This window comes from Tenrec ecaudatus, chromosome 5 (assembly GCF_050624435.1).
Source record: "Tenrec ecaudatus isolate mTenEca1 chromosome 5, mTenEca1.hap1, whole genome shotgun sequence".
Classification (NCBI taxonomy): domain Eukaryota; kingdom Metazoa; phylum Chordata; class Mammalia; order Afrosoricida; family Tenrecidae; genus Tenrec; species Tenrec ecaudatus.
This window is the reverse complement of record NC_134534.1, coordinates 148,658,404-148,679,948: the sequence shown is the minus strand read 5'-3', so window position 1 is coordinate 148,679,948 and position 21,545 is coordinate 148,658,404. Positions and strand designations below refer to the sequence as shown.

Genomic DNA, 21,545 nt, shown 5'->3' with positions numbered 1-21,545 from the left:
TACAGGTCAGGCCTCCAAGACTATAACGCTTTATGGAATTCGGAAGCCTTTTCTTTATCCAACTGTTCAGCACGTGGTTTCAAACTGCTGACCTTGCCATCAGCAGCCCAACGTGTAGCCCACCTGGGCTCCCCAAGACCCAGTTCTCACACCCTACCCTCAGAAAAGGCCGGTATGTGCTAGGATGCTTCCCAATTAATCCAATGAATTCCTATTGCAAAATGTCATGCCTCTGTACTCAGCACGACGGAGTGCCTTCTGGGAAGCTCTCACTGAAGAATGCCTTTGATACGATTGGGGTACTGGTGGCGTTCACCTTGAGCGGGATAATTCAAGTGATTTGTCCTTGCCCTACTTTGATGTATTCATGGAAACAAGATTTAAAGAAAAGGAAAAACAACGGTTTTAGTAATACCTTAAAGGTAGATGATGCTATACATAATTTCTAAGGCTTTTACCTCTTTTATTGTACTTGTCACTCACAAAAAATACCTCCACAACATGGAGGTACTGCGTTGGAAGGAATCCGAAGCAACTAACAGCGGTAAACACAGGAGCTACCTGGATGGCAAAGTGGTTTGTACTCTATTACTGTCTTGGTGGTTCAAACCCACCAGAAGTTCAACAAAAGAAAGGCCCGGTGCTCTATTGCTGTCAAGATGAAAGCCAAGACAACTCTGTGGGGTAGTTCTCTGTAATGAACACGGGGTTGCTGCCAGTAGTTGGAATTGACTCGGCCATAATAGTCTTGGGCTTTAGTTCTTTATTCAAGAGATAAGAAAATTGAGATCCAGACGTTTCAAGATATTGCCACTTAACAGAAGAGACTAGAATGCCAGGATTCTAACTGCTAAAAAGTGAGTATCTCTGGGATACTTGGTCAAGGGTCTTCTGAAGCAGAAAGTTTTACAGATCTCTACAGTAACAGGGAAATAATTTTCATTATTTGTATGACCTAATTAAAATGTTTTGGATTTTCTGCTTAGTTATGAGCAATTTATATGAATATTCATAATGGGTTGCTAAAACAATCTTAGGTCATGCCAAATGGTGTCCATATTTCAGTGGCTGCTTCTGTATACACAGTGTTCTCAATTTTACAACACTCTCTGGAAGAAGTTCAATAGCACATTGTGATTACTCTTCTCATACAACATAATTTCAAAGCTCCATGGGAATTTAGAATTGCTCAAGTTATTAGGATGTGACCTTTCCCTTAGATTTCTTATTTTAGGATCGACCTACCATGGTATTTTCCCAGTGGGAGCTGCCGCACTTCCTTTGCAGATAAGAAAAATAGCAGTCACAAATGTTACAAATGAACTTAGGGGACCAGACACTTCTGTGAGGTAGAGGACACTGGAAGAGCAGAGGGAGCCCACTACGTATTCCTTGGGCTCGAAGAGGAAAGTCATGTGGCTTGTTAACAAAAGAAAATAAAACTCATGCCACTATGGTACTTCCCTGAAATATATACCTAATTGTTTCTTGTCCCAGCTACTGGGTCTTATGATTTTTAAAGATTATTAAAGATGTTTACGTCACTAAGTTTCCTATCTCCTGTCTACTGGGAATACAAAAGGTGGAAAATATTAAGGTTTTAGTTATTTAAGTGATTTCAGATCACAAGATTTGGATTGAAGCACAAGGTGTTCATGAGCTTGAAAAGAGAGACAAAAAAAAACCCAAACTGGAATAATTTGAAAGAGCTTCCTTTTAGGCTCCATGGACTCATGGTAACTTCTCCCCACGGAGCTGCTACCATTTGACATACTCAATGTATCCAAGCATGCTATCAACAGGGGGGAGAAAACAAAATTGGGGGGATATATTATGAACTTTAAAAAAAAAACGACCGTAGTTTGCCTTTACATAAGATAATAACTCAGTTAAAACTGGATAATCAGGGAAGCTAATAAGTGTGCGGTAGAAGTAATATTCCAATAAGCTGACTTTTTCCTGGGGAAGAAACAAAGAAGGTGCTTTCTTAAAATCGATTATCTTGTCTGTTTTGCAGTCTGTACAAAATGTCCCTCATTAGGAATTGTATTAGTTCATGAAAGCACTGAAATACAAAAATTATAAAGAGCTATTTTTCTTATTTCTTCTTTTGAGAGTGAAAGCCAATGAGGTCCAGGAGAAATAAAAATTGTGAATATTCCCAACGTGAATTTCCATATCATTTCTCTTTACAGTAGGTCTGATTCAAATGATGAATTGAGAACACTGCTTTTCACTCCCACTCAAGAAACTCATATCAAATCCCCCCACCACACGCACACACACACCCAGCCCTGCATTTTGCGGTTTAGCAAGTTGTTAACTCATATATTCTTTTTCACTTTTAGGAAGTACCCTTTTACATCTTAAAATTTGTGACTCTACTTCTTAAGTAAATATAGTACCCACTGTAACTGGTCATATATTTTTCTAGAAAATATTATGGAGTTAGGTACAGTCAGGTTTTAAAACATTTTTTGAGTAGGAAAAGAACTCAGAGATCATTTATGATAATCTCTTAGTTTTATACACAAGCACATTGAGGATCTGATAGCAATGTGTTTACTTTCTCAAATATTACTTAGGAATATATTTAAGTAAGATAAATATGGATCTGTTTTAAGCACCAGAAGGTCACATGTAGAAATCAAAATTGTTTCTGTAGGATAAGATGAGATGATAGGTAATGTTTTACTTTAAAGTGATCTTTATTCTCCTTACTACATTGCTGATATAATGTTTAAAACTCTGTGTTATAGCTCAAAGCTATAATCTCTATTTCATATCATAAAAGTAGGTTAAAATGTATACATGTTAACAAGGACTAGTAAAAAACACGCAGAAGTAAGAATAGTAGCTTTTGTGCTGAGGATTGAGTAATTTCTTACTGCAAAAGTTTCTCATTTTATTACTTTTCAGTAATAAAGTGTTTTAAAATTAAATAAAAACTAAATGAAACGAATCCAGTGATCAAAATCTAAAAGGCCAAAGTACCCTTTTATCCGAGTTCCCATCTTATATCTAGAAGGACCACCCACCTGCCTTTAAGGGTTTATAAGTAAACATCATCTCCATGCTCCAATCCCAAGGCCTGAATGCATACATAGCAAGCTAGCTGAGCGCTGAGAGCCCATTTGCATAGGGCAGGACTGAACTTCGCATGTGAACTCATACAGAAAATGATAAAGATCATTGCGTCCCATTAGTAATTTACAGAGTTGTGATTCACTGCACCCAGTTGAATTCCTCAGTCATAAAATCATGGTGACCAAAAAGTTCAGACATCTTTTATCTAAAACGTTTTCTCCTTTACCATCTGTTGAGATATTTCATGTGGAGCTTTCTTTCTTTCTTTTTTCCTCCCTTTTAAAATAGATTCATTTATTTTAGTTTTAAATTAACCCTAAGTAGTTCTCCCAACCAGCCCAGCTCCACTGTTTGCTGTGTGCCAGGTTTGTTTGCTTGGTTTTTTTTTTTACTTGCACCAAGTATGATACAGGATTCATTTTCACTTGGTGAATAAAGTCCAAAGAATCACTTCTGGATTAAAATTAAGAAAGATTCATTATGATAAATGTCCTCACGCAAATATGCAGACATCACTATAGAAGATGGCTGTCATTTCGTGTTTTAGCTGAAGTGTGTGGATGAGTGCTGCCCCCTAAACTGAAGAACATGCAAGTAACTAACTGCCCTAAACTGAAGAACATGCAGCTAACTAACTGCCCTAAACTGAAGAACATGCAACTAACTAACTGCCCTAAACTGAAGAACATGCAGCTAACTAACTGTCCTAAACTGAAAAACACGCTGCCAACAACGGAAATGTCAGGGTCAAATTCCAAATAGTTAGCATTTCATTTTTCCTGCCCAAACCCTGAAATTCAGATCCAACACTCATTTTCAGATATCCAAGTACATAGCTGCCCCATCCTTTGCCTTTAGCTAGTCTGGTCTTTCCATTGTTCCTAGCTTTAAGGGTTTTTACTGAGTTAAACTAAATTTCTAAACAAAAATAATGCCATCATTGGTTTCCTTTAAGCATCCAGTACCCTTCGCCCCAGAAAATCAAACTCGCCGCCCTCAAGTCAATGGCCACTCATGGTGACCCAACAGAACAGGGTAGAACGCCCCCTGTGGTTTTGGAGTAGAAAGCCCGTCTTTCTCCTGCAGACTGGTGATTGGTTCGAACTGCTGATCTTTTGGTTAGCAGCCCAACGCATAATCAATCCATCACCTGAATTCCCAGACATCTCACTTAAGACCAATATGGTCTTCTCTGGCCTCACCATTCAACTATGTGACAGGTATGTCTCCTTCTGATGCACCTCATTTGATATTGCTTCACAGAGAATGCATTTTTTTTTTTTTTACAAATGTAAAGTCTTTATCACAATATTCCCAAAGTGTAGCCGCACTAATTTAAAGTTCCCTTTCAGAAGTTGTCTTGGGCAATGAAGACTGGTAGAACAAAAATGACTAATGAGAACTAAGTTACAGGAGTCCCCTACTGTCAAGCATCCAGTCACTAACTGAAGAGTTGGCTTTTTAAAATCCACACAGAAAGGTGCTTCTGAAGACATCTCTGGCCAATTGCCTCCCCAAGATCACAGCCAATGAAGACCCTGTGGCACACCTCTACTCTCCACACACGAGTTCAAGGTTTAAGTACTTCACAGTCTAGTCTGGTCAAATAAGATGATTGTCATCCATTAAAACCTTTGTTAAGAGGTAGTCCCAAGGAGGCAGAACACCTTGTGTAGTTTCTCTGGGTCTTCCAGTAAGTTGGAAATAGCTGGCTGACACAGTTAGCAGAGAGAAATGTGTGGAGCTAAGGATGCAGAGGGGCCGGAAAGACACCACTCACATTACAGCTCAGATGGAAACCTTATACCTGTCTCTCTCCAGTCTTGCATATGAATAGAAAGATACTCTGTAAATTCATGAAAATCAAATGAAAATTATTATTTGTTGATGCCATCGTGACCCTTTTAGGTTTTCATTTTGCAGTAATGGTAGGCTGACAGAAAACCGGAGAGAATTACCATATACCTTTCCCACCAGCTTCCTCGACTACATATCTTACAGCCAGAGAACAATGATCAAAACTTGGACATTGGTCTAAGACTATTAACGAGAATACCTTATGTGAATTTCACCAGTCCCTTTCCAGGTCCAGAGTTGACTCAAAGGTGCCAGGGTGCATTGAGTTGTCCTAGTTCCTTAATTTCCTCCAAATCTGTGACTGTTGCTGTCTTATTTATTTGCCCTTTTTGATTTTGACACTTTCATGGGATGTCTCTCCATAATTTAGGTTTGCCTGATACTTAGACTGAAGTTATGTATTTTAAAGGAGAATGCTACAGAGGGATGTGCCCTTTGCACAGCATCATGTCAGGGGATAAATGACCTTGTATGCCTCCTCCCTTCCCCTTTCCCCCCGAGGATGTCAATCTGCACCACGTGGGTCCCTTTTGATATGTCTATATCAAAGCACATCCCTACATTTTGGTACCAACAGATCCTCGAGGCAAATCTTATATTTTCTATGACCTAGTATTCTAAAGACCCCTGATACTTTTTAACAGAAAGTGATAGTGAGAAACTAAGATTTGGTTTGCTATTAGAGTGTTAACTACTTCCAGATTCTCTTAGCAGACATTTACATATGCATCCATACTAGCCCAGACATACATATACATCTATATCAATTTCTGTATCTATCTCTCTGACAATTCTTTTCAACATGTAGGATTTCATTTATCTGCAGATCTTGGGGAAATGAGCCATCCTGTGACATTAGAAATTTGCTGAAATTAACAGTCTTCAAACTACATAAAACCTTATTCACACTGCAATCTAGTCCTCTACCACTAAGTAAGGACCAGGCAGGACACAGTTTCAATGTAGGGCACTACCTGCAACTGAGAAGTGCCTTGTCCAAGAATGGCACACGACTGGCATGCAAGGGGGCTCCAAAAAGTTCATGGGAAAATTCCATTATGTTTTTTTTTTCATTTTACATGGCTTTTTTTTGAAGTCCTTTGTACATAAAGCTACTTTCTCCTCTGTGACCAGAAATTGTTTGATTACCAATAGCATAACCATATAATTTACCTATAATTGTGGCCTGGGGATGTAGAGGATGAACTAGAGACGTAAGCTCTAGGATGAGTCATCTCTCAAATTCTAGGTCTATCTTTGTTTTGTCTTAGACAAATATGTTACTGTGGACTCTTTCAGCTGCCTGCTGAAGTATTCTCCTAGTCAAAATAAAAGTTCTCCAAGAAATTTTGCAATAAGAGACCATACAGCATTTGCATGCTCTCTTAAAAAGATACCATTTCAACACAAACTCTGTAAGATAAATGGTGACTTTTCCTACCGTTTAAGAGTGATTCTTGATTGAGGAAATGGCCTTGTTGTTGTGCGTCTGCGACTTACAGTTGGCTTCTTTCAACCTAAACTAAAAAGAAACAAGAATTTAATTCAAACAAATATGCATACTCAATATTCCTAGACAACCTGTGCTGCCCAGACATACATCCAGAAATGCATTTTCTTTCCTCTGTTAGACCTCATTCTGCTTGTTCCCCTGAGCCTACCTTCATATTCCATAGAAGTAACCCACAATCAAATGACTCCCTGCAAACTCTGCAGGGCTGGAGAATCTTGGTAATATGTGATAAAACAGACATGCGCTGGATTCTTCTCACCTGTTTCCCCTGATCTGTGACTGATCATGAGTCAGCGCTCTTTATCTCACTCATCTCTTGCGCCAAGTTAATAACGACACCTACAACCAGATCCGAAAGGGATTATCAATAACCTCAAAAGATAGGTGCTTGATAAAATGTCAATAATACAAAGATGCTATTAATTAAAATAACCTCCTTCCAGCGGGACAAACAAATCGGTCTTAAAAGAAATACAACTACAACATCCCTTAGAAGTGAAGATGTGGAAATATAATCCGAGATTAAGTAAATGTGGATGGATTGTTGAATTACAATCGATTCTCTGCTCTGTAAATCTTCACCCAATTAACCATAGAAAGTTGAAAACAAAAACAACTGCTCGTAAAGGACATGTTATGTGGAAACGAAGATGGACAAATCGATGGAAATCCTCAGTGACATAGAGCCATGCAATGGCCACAACCAGAGCTCAAACATACTAGCAGGAAGATGGTGCAGGGTTAGCTTACATTAGCCTCGGTAACAGAGTAACTAACGTGCTCAAGTGCTAACAGACAAGCCAGCAAGGCCGGCTGCCTCTGCGGGAGAGAAGCGGGGAAGCCCGCTCCAGTAGAAATGATGCCTTGGAAGCTCCATGGAGTTCTATGCTGTTCTTCCGGGCCGGTGGATCGAAGTCAGACTTTGGGTTAGATGCAAACGATCTAACAGAGCTTTTAAAGGAAGACCAGCAAGAGCAGCCAACTGCCAAAGTAAACGTATCCAGGTCCGAGAATGTCACCGCTGGCTCTTAGGAAGGGGCCAGGAGCCCGAGGATAATCACATTTCATAAAGACACAACATCGTTTCTTGCCAACAGCCTTATCACTGGCGTTTACTAATCCCAATTTCCAAGCCAAAAAACGTTTTACCCATTTAACATACAAAAACAATCCAATTTTCTTTTCCCTCAAATACATTTCACTTTAGGTTTGATGTCAAACAAACAAATATCTAATGCATGTTTAAGGAGATCATGAAGGATAAAATGTCCTCCCTCCATTACAAAAATATTGTAATATTCAAGAATATATATTATAGCAAGTGGCATTTTGTTTGTGAATTTCCCTAGCAGTGCTGAAAACTCTGCTTGGAAATTGAAAGTCTGTTACTGTAGATGCAGCATCAACCATAGTACTAGGTTTGTTTTTTTTTCGTGTGGGGCATGTTCTTCTATAGAAATACCTAATTTGTGAGTGTTTTTGAGTTTCCTGAGCGTGGCTGCTGACTTCTACCATAGCAATTGATATAAATTCTCCAATTTGCTAGTCAACATAAGAAAAGTAGTGATACTAAAATATGAGAAGTAACTCTATTTCAAAATGAACTTCCATTTAGACTTTTCATATTTATGGTAGCTACAAAAACGGACTTAACTGCGTAATGATAAAGGGGGCATATTAATACAGAAAAATTGTAACAAAATCTTGATTCCAAGTTAAGTTTAGGTCCTACTGGATTTCCTCCATCCACCCACTGATTTCTCTTTGAGATGCACATGATCCATAAAGAAGCAGGCAGGAAGAAAGTAAAGGCAAAAACCAGACAACCAACAAAGAGCAAAAGCTCAGCTCCAGGATAGATAAAATGCTCATTAGAAAAGTCAATAGCATATCAAAAGAATAGGCCATCACAATCAAATTGATCTCAGAAAGACAAGGAAGATTTAGTATTGAGACATCTTAAAATAATGACTCCTAGCACTAAGTCGGATTTTAGGAACCATATGATTGCCCCTCCCCATCCCCAATACAGCAGTAAAAACTAAAAATAAACTCCATGGGATTCATTTTGACAATATTTCTTTAAAATAATCTAGGACACAAAATAACCTTTCTTTAACAACAACAATACTAGCTATCTGGTACTTACAACCAACTTCATTTTAATTGTTTAATACTAGTTCCTTAAGATTCTCCAACAGAAAAGGCTCTAACACAAAAAATTTTGAATATAGTATTCATTTTTGGAAAAAATAAAGTACATTAGCATTACATTTACTCTCTGAGCCTTATCATTCACACAAAAACTACCATCAACAATAATAACTTGTAAAAACTCCAACTCAAGAGTTTCAAACTATTTGAATTCTTGTTTCTGCATTTCCTATGTTTACTTTTCAATCCAGTTCTCTGTTGCCTCCACCTTCCACTGAAATTCAAGGGGAAGTCACCAGGCTTCTCCCTTAGTCTTTACACTATACAAGCACACCCTCTGATCTGCTGGCAAATGTTTAACTACTGGCCCCCCTGAGTAGGGGGAGGGGAGGCCTGATATGCAGCATTTACTCACTTCTGTGGTGTAAACATTCCCATGACTGATTCCCAGCTACCAATGCGAAGCTTCCGAAGGCAGTCGGCAGAGATGGCACCGTGACCCACATCATTATTTCTATCACACAGACACACAGACAAACTATAACCTCCACGGTGTAAAACAATTAGGGAGTGCTTTTGGCTTGACTATCTTTTTAACCTTTGTATTTAATATAACGTATTTAATTGCAAGTCTTTATAACGAAATGTTTAATAATGGCTGTAGTTGACAATGGACTCCTAAACGGCGGAGAAGTTACTGACTGACCTTCAAGAGCTGGCATGAGATGGCTCCAGCGCCCAGCCCTCCTTCTGCTTCTGCTGTGTCTCATAATTTGCCCATCCTCAATTAAAATGCTCTCCTCCTCCCTTAGCTACCTGGAGACCCAAACCCATCCTTTGCTATGGAGTTGACGGCAACTCTTGGTGACCTATCTGTGTCCGAGAAGAACCATGAGCCACAGGATGCTCAATGGATGATGTTGCTGGCAGTAGATTGCCAGGCCTTCCTTTCAAAGCACCTCTGGGTGGACACAGCCTGTAACCTGTTGGATAGCGGCCAGTTAGCTGGCTGCACTAGCCAGCGACTCCACGTGGAGACCAGTTTCTCCTCATCCTTATCCTGCCAGATGACTGCAATTGCAGCCTCTTTTCCTGGTACCTCCATCTGAGCACTTCAACTTTGCTGTTGTCCTCAGGGGCCCTTGCGTTGGTCCTGGTTGGTCCCAACCATACGTGCAACAGAACCAAACTTGGCTCTGTCCGCGCCATCCTCACACACGTGGTCACGCCTGAGCCACTGTGGCAACCATCGGGGCAATCCAGCCCGTCCAGGGTCTCCCTCCTTTTTGCTGCCCCTCAGCTTATGTCCTTCTCTCCTGACAACATGACACCAAGTGCCACCATCCTTGCTTCTAAGGAGCATCTGGCAGTACTTCTTCCAAGACAGATTTGGGTTGTTTTTCCTTATTCTTCACTGGCACTGGGATACATATCCACCGATCCTTCTTCAGGCTTCCTTACTGAGTGCCCACCTTTCCCAGCTCTGCATTATGCATCACAAAGAGGCAAACTCACTGTTGTTGAGGTGATGCCGACTCATAGGAACCCTAGAGGGTAAGACACAACTGCGCCGGCAAGTTTCTGAGACTGTAACTGTTTACAGCAGTAGAAAGCCTCATTTTTCTCCCAAAGTGGGGCTGGAAGTTTCAAACTTTGTACCTTGCAGTTAGCAGCCCCCTGAGTAACCACTATGCCACCAGTATTATATTACGATGTGGCGTGAGTGAAATCTCCTCCAGCTGTTCACGTCCAAGCTTGTTCTCCTCACTCCCCAGCGTTTCATCACGAGAGTCTCAGAACTGACTTTCCAAGATCAACTTTTCTGAGTGTATGGGAAGGGGTGGGGTGGTGTCAAATTAAAGTTCTCTTTAGTGGGTTAGGGAAGGATGGGTGTCTGTAAGCGCACCCAAATGGATCATTTTTATTCCTTACAATTAAAACCTGTGAGTCTTCACCCACTCCCCTGCACCACAGCTGACTGACTCCGCAGGAAGGCAGACTCAAGATGGGCAGTGACGTCTTTCCCCCAGGTTGTTACATGTTACAGGTTATATATAACAATAAAGCACTCCACTGCTAGCTGCCACACTGGACTTGCAACCCACCCGGAGGTGCCTCTGAAAACAAGGCCTAGCCATCTGCTTTGAAACGTGACAGCACTGAAAATCCTGAGGGCAGTTCACCTCTGCTCACCTGGGAACACCATGAGGTGGAATCTACCCAATAGGAACAAAACAATGGACAGAAGTTGCTATTCAATTCATCTCCACAGCAAAAGATGAAAAAAAAATCTCATGATATTCTGTATGTGTCTCCTTATATATACTATCTCACATGTTTCTATATACCCTATTATATGCATTCACAGCTCTCATTACATAAAGAATCAATGAGATAATATATGGAGGGTGCTTAAAATAGAGCTTGAAACAGCATAAGTGCTCAATAAATATATATGAACTGTTTTTATCTGCAAGTTTTTGTTTTTGTTTTGGTGACTGACATAATTAAGGGACAGACCTTTATAACAATAGTTAAATCCAACATTGGCCCTTTTAGGGATGTAAACTGTGGAGAAGACTCAAGGGTAGACCAAATGGAAGGAAAGCATTCTGCCTAAATATTTTCATTAAATTGCTATAAATCAATTACAAACAAAGTTATCCAACAAAAATAACACTACTTCAAAGAAGGCACAGTAGCTATTTCTTACTAGAAAGTAGGGTAAGTCTGTGGATTCAAAATATTAAAACAAACATCTTCGTTAGCAGTGCTCTAGGCCCCGAGGACAGAGAATGAACAGGACACAAGAATCCACATCTTGTGTCCCTGCGTGTGTTGTCGTTGTTGTGTGCCATTGAGTTGGCTGTGACCTTTTATGACAGAGAAGGTTTGCCTCCGTGTGTTTTCCTCGACTGAAATCTTTGAGGGAGCAGATTGACGGGTTTCCTCTCTGGCAGAGTTGCTAGTGGGTTTGAACTACCGACTTTGGATTAGCAGATGAGTGTTAAATCTTTGTGCCCCTGGGGAACCTTCCAACTGCCTGCAGGAGGGTGCAATGCAGAATTAGGGTTCCTGGATGGTGTTGGGCTGCTCACCGAAAGGCAGGAGGTCTGAGCTTATCCAAAAGCTGCTTGGAAGAAAGCCCGGTGACCCCCGTCTGAAACCTCAGCCACTGAACATTCTAGGGAGTACAGTGCTATTCTGACACACGTGGGGTTGCATTGAGTTGAAGTGGGATGGGTGGGCTTCAAAAAGTTCATGAAAAAAATCTCCTTATCTTTTCCTTGTATTTTTCCATGAATTTTTGATGCCCCCTCATACTTATAAAACCAACCAAAGCAAACTCACTGTCCTGTAGTTGGTGCTGACCCATAATGACCCTCTAGGACAGAGTAGAACCTAGGTTTCTGAGATTGTAACTGCCTATGGGAGAAGAAAGTCCCAACATCTCCCCCCGCCCCACTCATAAATGCCATCGTAAGTAAGACATCTTTGCCTGTCTTTAAAAGTTACCAATTCCTGGGCCTGTGCAGCTACCGATTCCTTTTGGAATGCTTTGTCCACCATCGCCCCCACACTCACTCAAGAACAGACAGTAAAAACTGATCACCTTCTACATAGCAAGCACTGTCCCGACCCCATGTGTCAAATTTCTATACATATTTTACATGAAAAGCATAAGCTCTTTTAATACTATGCAATGACAATGGGTTATTTCCACGGAAGATTCTATTACACTTGAACAGAAGCCTCCTGATAAAAGGAAGGACCTACAAGTGGCCTGGATACAAGGAATAACTATTGTGTTCGCTTCTTCTTCGCCTGATACCTGCGGTTGAGTTATCAACATCCTGGAATTTGCTCCAAATAAGAGGTGGAGTCAAAAGTATTGCTGCAACCTCAAATAACTCTTTAGTAAATAAAAATATCAGCGTGTGTGTCGGCTATGGTTTTTCGACATATCCCCCACCCACGCCTATCCATTTCTGAAGCTGGTCTTTCCATCTCTCCAATGCTTCCTAAACAGAAGAGCAATGTGGGAACGGTGCAGGGTCCCCCTTGCGATGGGTACAGAGGGCTATCACCACCACCACCAACATTTCCCAGAACAAATCTGCGATTTTAGAGGTACACCACCCCATCTTCTTTACATCGCGACCACAAGGACCTCAGATCATGTTCTTTCTCAATGGTTTGAGTTTAGGGAGCAAGAGGAAGCCTGAAGGGGCAATATCAGGGCTATAGGGTGAATGATGTAAGGTTTCCCAACAAAATTCTGCTAGCGTAGGCCTGGAGAATGTTCCCCAATGGACAGCGTCTCTCAGGAGACCAAGACAAGTGTTTCCCTGGGAAAACTTGTCAGTGCTCATCACCGAGGCCTGCTTACACATGTGTTGTTTAGAATCAATGTGTCCATATATGGACCGGAACCCTAGTAGCAGTGCTTTTGGACGGAATCTCATTTGGGGAAGAGAGAATTCTTACAGGAGTCTAAGTCGGCCAGAATCTCTAGAGTGAAAATAATCTGTGAACGTTCTAGTTATGAACTGTTGCCAATAACATCTGCAAATTCTGAGTAATTAGGCCAAATAGCTTTGGGAAAGTTACTTGAACTTTCACTTACATCAAAATGGCATCCCAAAGACATGCCCCAAATGAGTAGTCATGCTTACCCTTGTCCACCACTGACATGACATCACAGGGGAAAGAGCGCGTGGCTTAAAGATCAGCAGCATGGTTGTAACTTACACAAGGCACTTCTGCAGACATCAGCGTGGTGCTGAAAATATCACATGAAAGAGGAACTGACTTCAAAGATTAACCTTGGCTTGGCAGCTCCGGAGGCATTAGACTCATACTTTGGGTTTTTGCTGTTGTTCAAGTGGCATAGTGGTGACGAGCTAGATGCTATCTGCAAGGTCAGCAGTTCGAAATCACTAGCTGCTCCAGAGAAAGCCAGGGATTTCTACTCTCGTAAAGAGTTAGAGACTGGGAAGGAAACCCACAGGGCAGTGAAGCTCTGTTCTATATAAGGTTTCCAGGAGTTGCCATTAACTCAATGGTAATGAATGTTGTTTGTTGTTGTTTTGTGGAAGCAACTGCACAGATAGGTTTAATATCCAATTTGCATTTAAATAGTTCAAATAGAAACAAGTTTAAATACAAGTCGTGATGTAGATGTCTGGGAACTTGGATGTGCTAGTGTTCTGATACAGTCATCTATGCAAGACATGTGTTCAACGGAATTAGCATAACCGAAGAGGGAGCCATAGTAGTTTAGAGTGGGAAGGGGCCTTGTAAATCACCTAATTTATTTCTCCTTAAAAGATGGCCCTTCAGCTCTGTGTGACAAGTGACCAGTCTCTAATCGTGTAACAAATTTCTAGTGACAAAACACTTATTGGCAGTCTTTCCCATAGACCTTCCTGATCGGGAGCTGAGCGCCGCGCTTCCTTCACTTTCTAGCAATCGTGTGACAGGGAAGGATTGCCTAGCAGATAGTGAGACCCTCAGGGAAGGGCCTGGTGCATCCTGTTTACTGCTGTGTCTCCAGAAGCACAACCCGTGGCCTACAAAGGAGTGACTGAATGACTGACTGTACCTTCAGGGCAGTGGCTCTTAAGGAGAGTCTTTCCTTTCTTTTTTAATCTGCTGTGGTTATCTTCATAAAATATAAGGTCATGTTATGGCAACAAATGTTTCCAAACCCTTGGTCTCCAATCTGAACTTGCCAGGTGCCAAATCAGTAACCAATAGCGTGTGCACCGGCTTCAATCCATAAACCACATATGAAATACTAGTACCTCGTACTGCTCTGGAGTGTCTCACATCTGCTCTCCTGGTGTTGATGGGCAGAGCATCCCACAGACTCCCAACGGTTTTCTTGGCACACTGTTGTTGTCACATTGCCATTGGCCCCACATCATGCGCAGCAGAACACAACAGCCCAGGCCCACACCATTCCCATGACAGGCGGCAGGACGGATCATTCTGACCCAAAGGTGTTCAATGACTGAATTTCAGCATGAAATGGCCAGGTCTTCCTTCCTCCTCTGTGTCAGTCTGGAAGCTCTGACCAAACCTGCTTGGCACACACAACACAGAAACCCCCCCTGATGTGGATGGAGGCTGTGCATGAGGGGTACCGGCCAGAAGCACAGCTGGAACATCTGGACAGTCTTCTGGCAAATTAATATTCTGATTAAACCATCTCACTCTCCTTCATGAGACCTGGGGCCTCCCCACAGGTGATAGGATAAGACCCACACTTAGGCCCCTGACAACCTTTCCAAGCACAGTTCTCGCTGCTCACTTTCGGGAGTGAGCTGCTTCACACTGACTGACCTCTGCAAAGTTTCCCCAGCCCCATGCTTATTCTTCATAGTAGGCTTTGCTTTCTTACACCGAGAATTATTTTCCCCTTCTCCACGTGCTACCTGTTGGGCTGCAGTCTGAAGTCAGCAGTTCGAAACCACCAGCTGCTCCTCGGGAGAAAGATGGGGCTCTCACTCCCACAAAGAGTTTCCGTCTCGGAAACCCACAGGGGCAGTTCTACCCTGTCCTACAGGACTGCTGTGTGGGCATCGACTCGATGGCAGCGACGTTTCTGTTTTTCCTATCTCCATTCCTGAAATTTTTGTTGTTGTGTTAAGAGGATAATTCCTTCTTATTGTAGTTGAAAACACACATGAAAAACCTGCACCAATGGAACAATCCCGCATATCCGCTACGGTGGCGTTGATTACATTCTTCAATTGCACAAACTATTCCCTCTCCCCTGGGAAGATAAAGCCACTTCTCCCTGTGTTTCCTGTACAACCTTCTGAGTTGCTGTTATCAGCTTGATCTCACATTGGTAGTTTTAAAAGAGTACAATGCTCATAGCAGGCTTTTTTTTTTTTTTTTTTTTTTTACTAGTTAACCAGACTGTTGTTTGGTTTAAAGAAGACTTAAAGGATATTTTTAGTTTATTGTTTCAAGGCTAAAGATTATCTCAGGGCAATGGTTTCAGGAGTTCAGCCTGTCTCAACGACTCCCGAAAGTCTGAAGTCCATGAAAATCTGATCAGGATTCCTCTGCGGAGACTTGGATAAAAACATTCAGTAATGGTAGGTAGGCACCATCCAGTCCTTCTGGTTTCATGACGAAAGAGGCAGTTGTACATAGAGGCACTCGATCATTCATTCCACTTCTTCTTTCAATTCTTTCCATTGTTGCTCCAGGTGTCAAAGACCGATTGCTGCCATTTGGATGGCTGCTTGCAAGGTTTGGCAATGGATTAGGAGGGAGAACAGAAGCACTGACGTGCATAGTAAATGTCTGAAGGAGGGTGAGAATAGCCATGCAATTTGAAGTATGTAATCAATGGGGATGCATACTTCCAACTGCAATAAAAAAGTATTATCTGCTTGGCATTGAAAAGCAGTTTCCTCAGGACTGTAGCTTGCTTCCAATATGTGTCTATGAATGCCCTGGTCAAGTTTGCTTGCCTTTTGCTGGATGTGGAGCCTGCATCTGGCTTATCATCTGAGCTCTGTTTCTTTGGAGTTGAGCCAGCAGCCTTCCATCTGACTGGCCAATCCCAGGAGCCTGCCGCCCCCTGCCAGTTTACCTATCAGTCTTGGATTCAATTGTCTCTGCAGCCAGCAGTCTGCTGCCTGACCTTCCAGTCTTGGGTTCATCAGGCCCTGCTGATCTGTGAGTCAGGAGAAGCCTCCAGCCTAACATCTGATTTGGGGACTTAGCCCTTGCTGCCCTCTATAACTGCATGGGCCATTCCCTCTCTCTACATAAATCCTAAGGGACCTGAAAAGGCTCATGATAAAATTCCATGATCTTTTCATTCGATATTTCCCAGTGAGCTTTCAGAAGCCCTCTCACATATTAGCTGCATTGTTTTGCTTTTCTAATTAGCTCAGCCAAAGCCAACCCACAAACGAAGCAACCAAATCCCATGTTTTGCTTTAACTAAGCATTCTCATCAATTATTCTTTGTTGTCCTTGTTGTAGAAAATTAGATCGACCACACTGCTTTTGCCACTTCAATTTAATGGCATCAATGAACACTAATAAGCTGTGAATCTATTATCCTTAATCAACACAAATTTTCAATCACCGTGAACAGAAACTTAGTGCTCCCTAAGTAATAACCATTTCTTTTCTTTCCCCCTCTAGCTCCTGGTAACAACTGATGGACTTTGGTCTCTATGCATTTACGTTTTCTTGTCCTTTTTGATAAGTGAGGTCATACAATACAAGGTGACGTCATGAAGTAGGACTGCTGGGGTTCTCGCTCAGTGATGTGGGCTTATTCCAAACGAAATGCCATAAACAGTCTCTGGAATCAGTAGATGGCCCCAAACAAGTTCTCTCAGCAAGACACTTGTCACAATCTCACTGAAGCCAAACTCACTGCCACCGAGTTGATTCTGATGCATCGCCACCCTACAGGACAGGGTAGACTGCTCTTGTGGGATTCTGAGGCTGCCACTCTATACAGAAGTAGAAAGTCTCACCTTATGGTTAACATTCCAACACATAACCCCGACACCACCAGTGCTTAGGTGCTTTCAAAAACAAAAGACCCACTAAACATAGTGACTTCTGTAAACACAGTGACATAGGAGATAGTTGGGCTAATTAAATTGACGGCAGAGAGGTTAGTGCAGAGTGTTATGGTGACTGTTTGGGGGACCCCAAAGGGGTAATCTTGATAGATTGTCTTGAAGGACACGGAACAGTCATGAAAAAAATTCTTAAAAACTTAAAAGCTTTGTCCATACAGATGTGTCTTCTGCCCAAGACTCCTTGCACCTCTTCAGCCCAAAGCAAGGGCCAACCTGACATAAGCTCTTCCACGATGACCAAGAAGCTTGACTATGACCTGCAGACCATTGACAACAAAGCAGAAGCCACCCTCGCCAACTTTACGAAGTACCTCGCAGGCTTCCAAGGTTTCAGGAATGCACTGCGCCTGGCCATGCAGGTGGAAGAGCAAGCCAGCAAACAGATCCGAAAGATATAGCCCCAGCGATGACTGCAAATAAATCTTTAAATAATGGAAGTCTCCCAAAAACTTTTTGAAGCCCCCGTGTGTACCTATCACACAACTTTTGCCCATTCAATTATTTACAGGTTTAAGTCTTATTGACAGCAATTAAAAGAATATGTTTGCAAGAGTACCATTCCATAATCCATGTGGTTTTTCCATCCCCACTAGCCTCCACCCCCCACTTTCTGTATACTGACCCCAGTAACCACTAATAAACTTTGATATCTAAAACAAAACAAAAAACTTAAAAGCTTTAATGGCAAGAAAAGGGCCGGGAATGTTGCACAGAGGAATCCACCCTCCCGCCCCATCACAATGATGCACCTGTTCATTTTTTTGAAGGTACCAAGGGGTGTCCAATGAGAATTTCATTGAGAAACCTTACCCCATCATCCTCAGGGCTTGGTGGACCAGGATGTACTCCACTCTCTCTTGCTCCCCCTTCATTTGCTCCTGTGTGCTCTGATCAGACATGTCCCTCTCCCTCAACTGTAGCTTCAGTGCTGTCCTCTGAAGTGAATTCTTCTGTGGGGAGGGGGGACTGTGGGATTGGGCCAGCCTCTCAGACCTCTCTATTGGTTCCCTGCTTCATGCCAGTATGTTGCATTCACGTCTTGGAGCACCAGGTTGAATGGTTTTCTTAAGGCTACCCTGTCAATCCCTAAACTATTGAAATCTAGTTCAATTTTCACATCCTCGAGCAGGTTTTTCTTAGCTACACACTCCACATTGATCTCACCCTTCCCTCTACTCTGTGACATTTATTTCCTACCTTACTTAATTAATTTTAGCTCTTAATCATAGACTGCCTTGAACTGTTCACCTACTGCTTTGGAACTATTGGTTAAGTAGTTCCATGTTACACCTTTTTGGTTTACGTACACTACAAACTCCTAGTTGTAGGAACTTTAACTAGCTACCTTAGAGTTGACTCTGACTCATGGTGAGTGATCATAGGGTTTTCATTGGGAAATCGATCCTCAGGTAGTTCGTTTGCGGTGCCACTGGGCAGATGAAACCAATGGTATGGTTAGCAGTAACCACGTGCATTAATGTAGCCATTAATGCCTAGTGCCCACTTAAGTACCGGTACAATTTACTGGGTCAGGCAATGTATGAATGAATGAATGAAGAATGAAAGAGATGCCTGGCTACCCAATGAGAAATTGTTTCCAATTGCTTTCTAGCTTTCATTCCATCTTGCTCTATCTTTCCACCATGTTACGTCTCTCTGTTGCTGCTTATTTCTCATGGGGCAATTCTGTGCCCTGGGAAGAGATGAACAGGTGTGGTGGTAGGAGGAAAATGGCAGGTTGCCTGAGGGTGGACTGGCTGCAACCCCTCAGCCTTGATCTACTTATTGGCTCCTACCTTCGTTCTATATCAACAGGTGAAGGCCTACCAAGTAGAGCAGGTGTGCCGAAATGTCCCAAGGCCGGACTAATGGATTTACTTTTACACGGAAATCCATTTCTTTGCCTGGGATTTTGATTTGAAGATGTTCAGAACCACCGGCCTAGCTTAAATATGATACCGCTTATGCTCGCCAGTCAAAGGCCAGAGCAGAACAAGTATTTTAAATATTGTAAGCCTCTACATTATCAGTATCAAATACTAGTCAACTTCCTAATGTTTTCCATAACCCTAAGCAACATGTCTGAAAGAGAACCCGGGTCACTGTCCTCATTCAGTGTGAAGTCCACGGAACATTTTCGCAGTGGACGTCATCAGAATCTCTTCTCCAGCTGGAGGGCAAAGCAGCACTAGTCAGAGTTGCCATTGGAAGCCAGCACAGAGGAACGCAAAACTGTGGTCTGGCCGTCGGGCCACTAGAAACCTGTTCTGATCAGAACAGCTGAAAGCAAGATCCAAGGTGAAATGTCCATAATTAACATTTTTTTCCTTCTTAGTGACCATTTTAGTCACTTTAGAAAGGCAGAATGGGATTCTCTTCTCATCTTAGTTTCACGTTATTACATACGACTACGAGCGTTACATGAAATAGAAACAAGGAAGGTAAGGAATTCTCCAAGACCGTGGGGAGTCGTAGTGTGGATGATGTCCTCAAAATAAAACCCAACTTTAAAGTAACTATGAAGTATTTATCATGCACACCGTCGCCTGCGCAAAAGGCTGTGCTTTGGGGATGGTACACAGTGCACATATGTAAGAAGAATAAGAACTACAATATGTAATTTCTGTATCTGAGAGCTAACAATTTTGCTTGGTACACATAATTTGTGTATAAAGATGATAAAACATGATAGCAAATAATCAGGCATTGTCAAGTTAAAATGGAATATGCATTAGATGACATTTTAGAGTACATGTATCTACCTTCTAATCATGATTTGCTCAGGTAAAAATAAAATTGGCTTCCATTTCTGGAATTGAAGTGCTAGTGACCAGAATAAGTATTTCATACATACACTATGGATGTGACAGAAGAAGCCAACCTGCCATTTAAAAATTTAAGGGGCATAATAAAAAAATTGACTGTGTGTATGGGGCTTTTGTTAGGGTGAGAAGTTGGTATACCGGGCATAGTCAAATACACAGCAGAGTTGTACGTGTGATCTAAAAACACAGCCACGCCAATATGCTGTGTTCAACGCTTGTTCATTTTCCAGTCAATGTTTACTGAGCTGTAATTATTGTCTGTTTAGCGCTAGAGGCTGGCTCATGTGCCCAAAATGGGGTACTCTCGAGATTTTAAAGTATGAATCTGATCATTTAGAGGGTTTGACTGCAAGTGAGCAGATTTTGTTTCTGATGTAAGACAGTGTTGAACACTTGTGGAATTTATGGAGTAGAATAAATGAACTGTGGTAAAATTTATCAAAATAGAAAGTTTTGGTAATATCTCCATTGAGCAGCACACCTATTTCCCAGGTAACTCTACACACAAAACAATCCATTCTAATTATTTTCATCTCATATAACTTCTTTCAAAATTTAATTTTTTTCTTACCATTTCCTCCCCAAACTTTCATGATGTTCAAAGTATATTTCTGATTGACAATTAAGCTATTCCGTATGGTCACTGAAAATAATTTAAATACATAATTTGACTAAAGAATAGACATTTGAAATAATATCTGGATCTCCTTTTACTTAAAAAAATAACCTAAATATTCACAAGTTTTTATAGGATTTTAAAGAAAAAGAAATCCAGTTGATTTCTCAGGAAAAAAATAACTTTTCATATTTTTACTGGGATGTTACCATTTTGTCTTATATGAGCCCTTTTGGCATAGCGGTTAAGTATTTGGGCTGCTAACCTCAAGGTCAGCATTTCAAACCCTCCAGCTGATTCGTGGGAGAAAAACGAGGCTTTCAACTCTCATAAAGAGTTACAGTCTTGGAAATCCACAGCAGTAGTTCTACTCTGTCCTATGAATCAGCATCTACTCTGTGGTAGTGAATTTGGTTTGGTAATTTTTTTAATAAATAGAGTTATGAACTATATTCATTTGGATAACACTTAAAATACTCATTAAGAGAAGTTTTATAAAATAAACAATACCTTTACAAAATAAGAAGTCATACTTTGCCATTTGGATTAAAAAAAACCATTTTATTGGGGGTTCATACAATTCTTATCATAATCCATACATACATCCATTGTGTCAAGCACATATGTACATTTGTTGCCATCATCATTATCAAAACATTTTTTGACTTCTACTTGAGCCCTTAATATCAGCTGCTCATTTTCTCCCCTCCCTCATAAACCCTTCATAGTTCATAAATTATTATTTTGTCATATGGTACATTGTCTGACGTCTCCCCCCGCCCTCTTCTCTGCTATCCATCCCCCAGGGTGGAGGCTATACGTAGATTTTTGTAGTTGGTTCCCCCTTTCTACCCCACATTCCC

At 41.4% G+C, this 21,545-nt stretch overlaps 1 protein-coding gene across 6 annotated transcripts in view; it reads right to left on the bottom strand.

Moving 5' to 3' along the window:
- Window positions 1-21,545, bottom strand: part of PPARG (peroxisome proliferator activated receptor gamma) — a 146,511-nt gene that overhangs the window by 111,112 nt on the left and 13,854 nt on the right. For 3 of the 6 annotated variants that reach the window (XM_075550042.1, XM_075550039.1, XM_075550045.1), the window contains exon 2: window positions 6,386-6,466. The gene's annotated coding sequence lies outside the window, so the exon portion shown is untranslated. Of the gene's footprint in view, window positions 1-6,385; window positions 6,467-6,716; window positions 6,797-21,545 lie in introns of all 6 variants that reach the window. The other 3 variants (XM_075550043.1, XM_075550041.1, XM_075550040.1) reach the window with 2 other exon arrangements.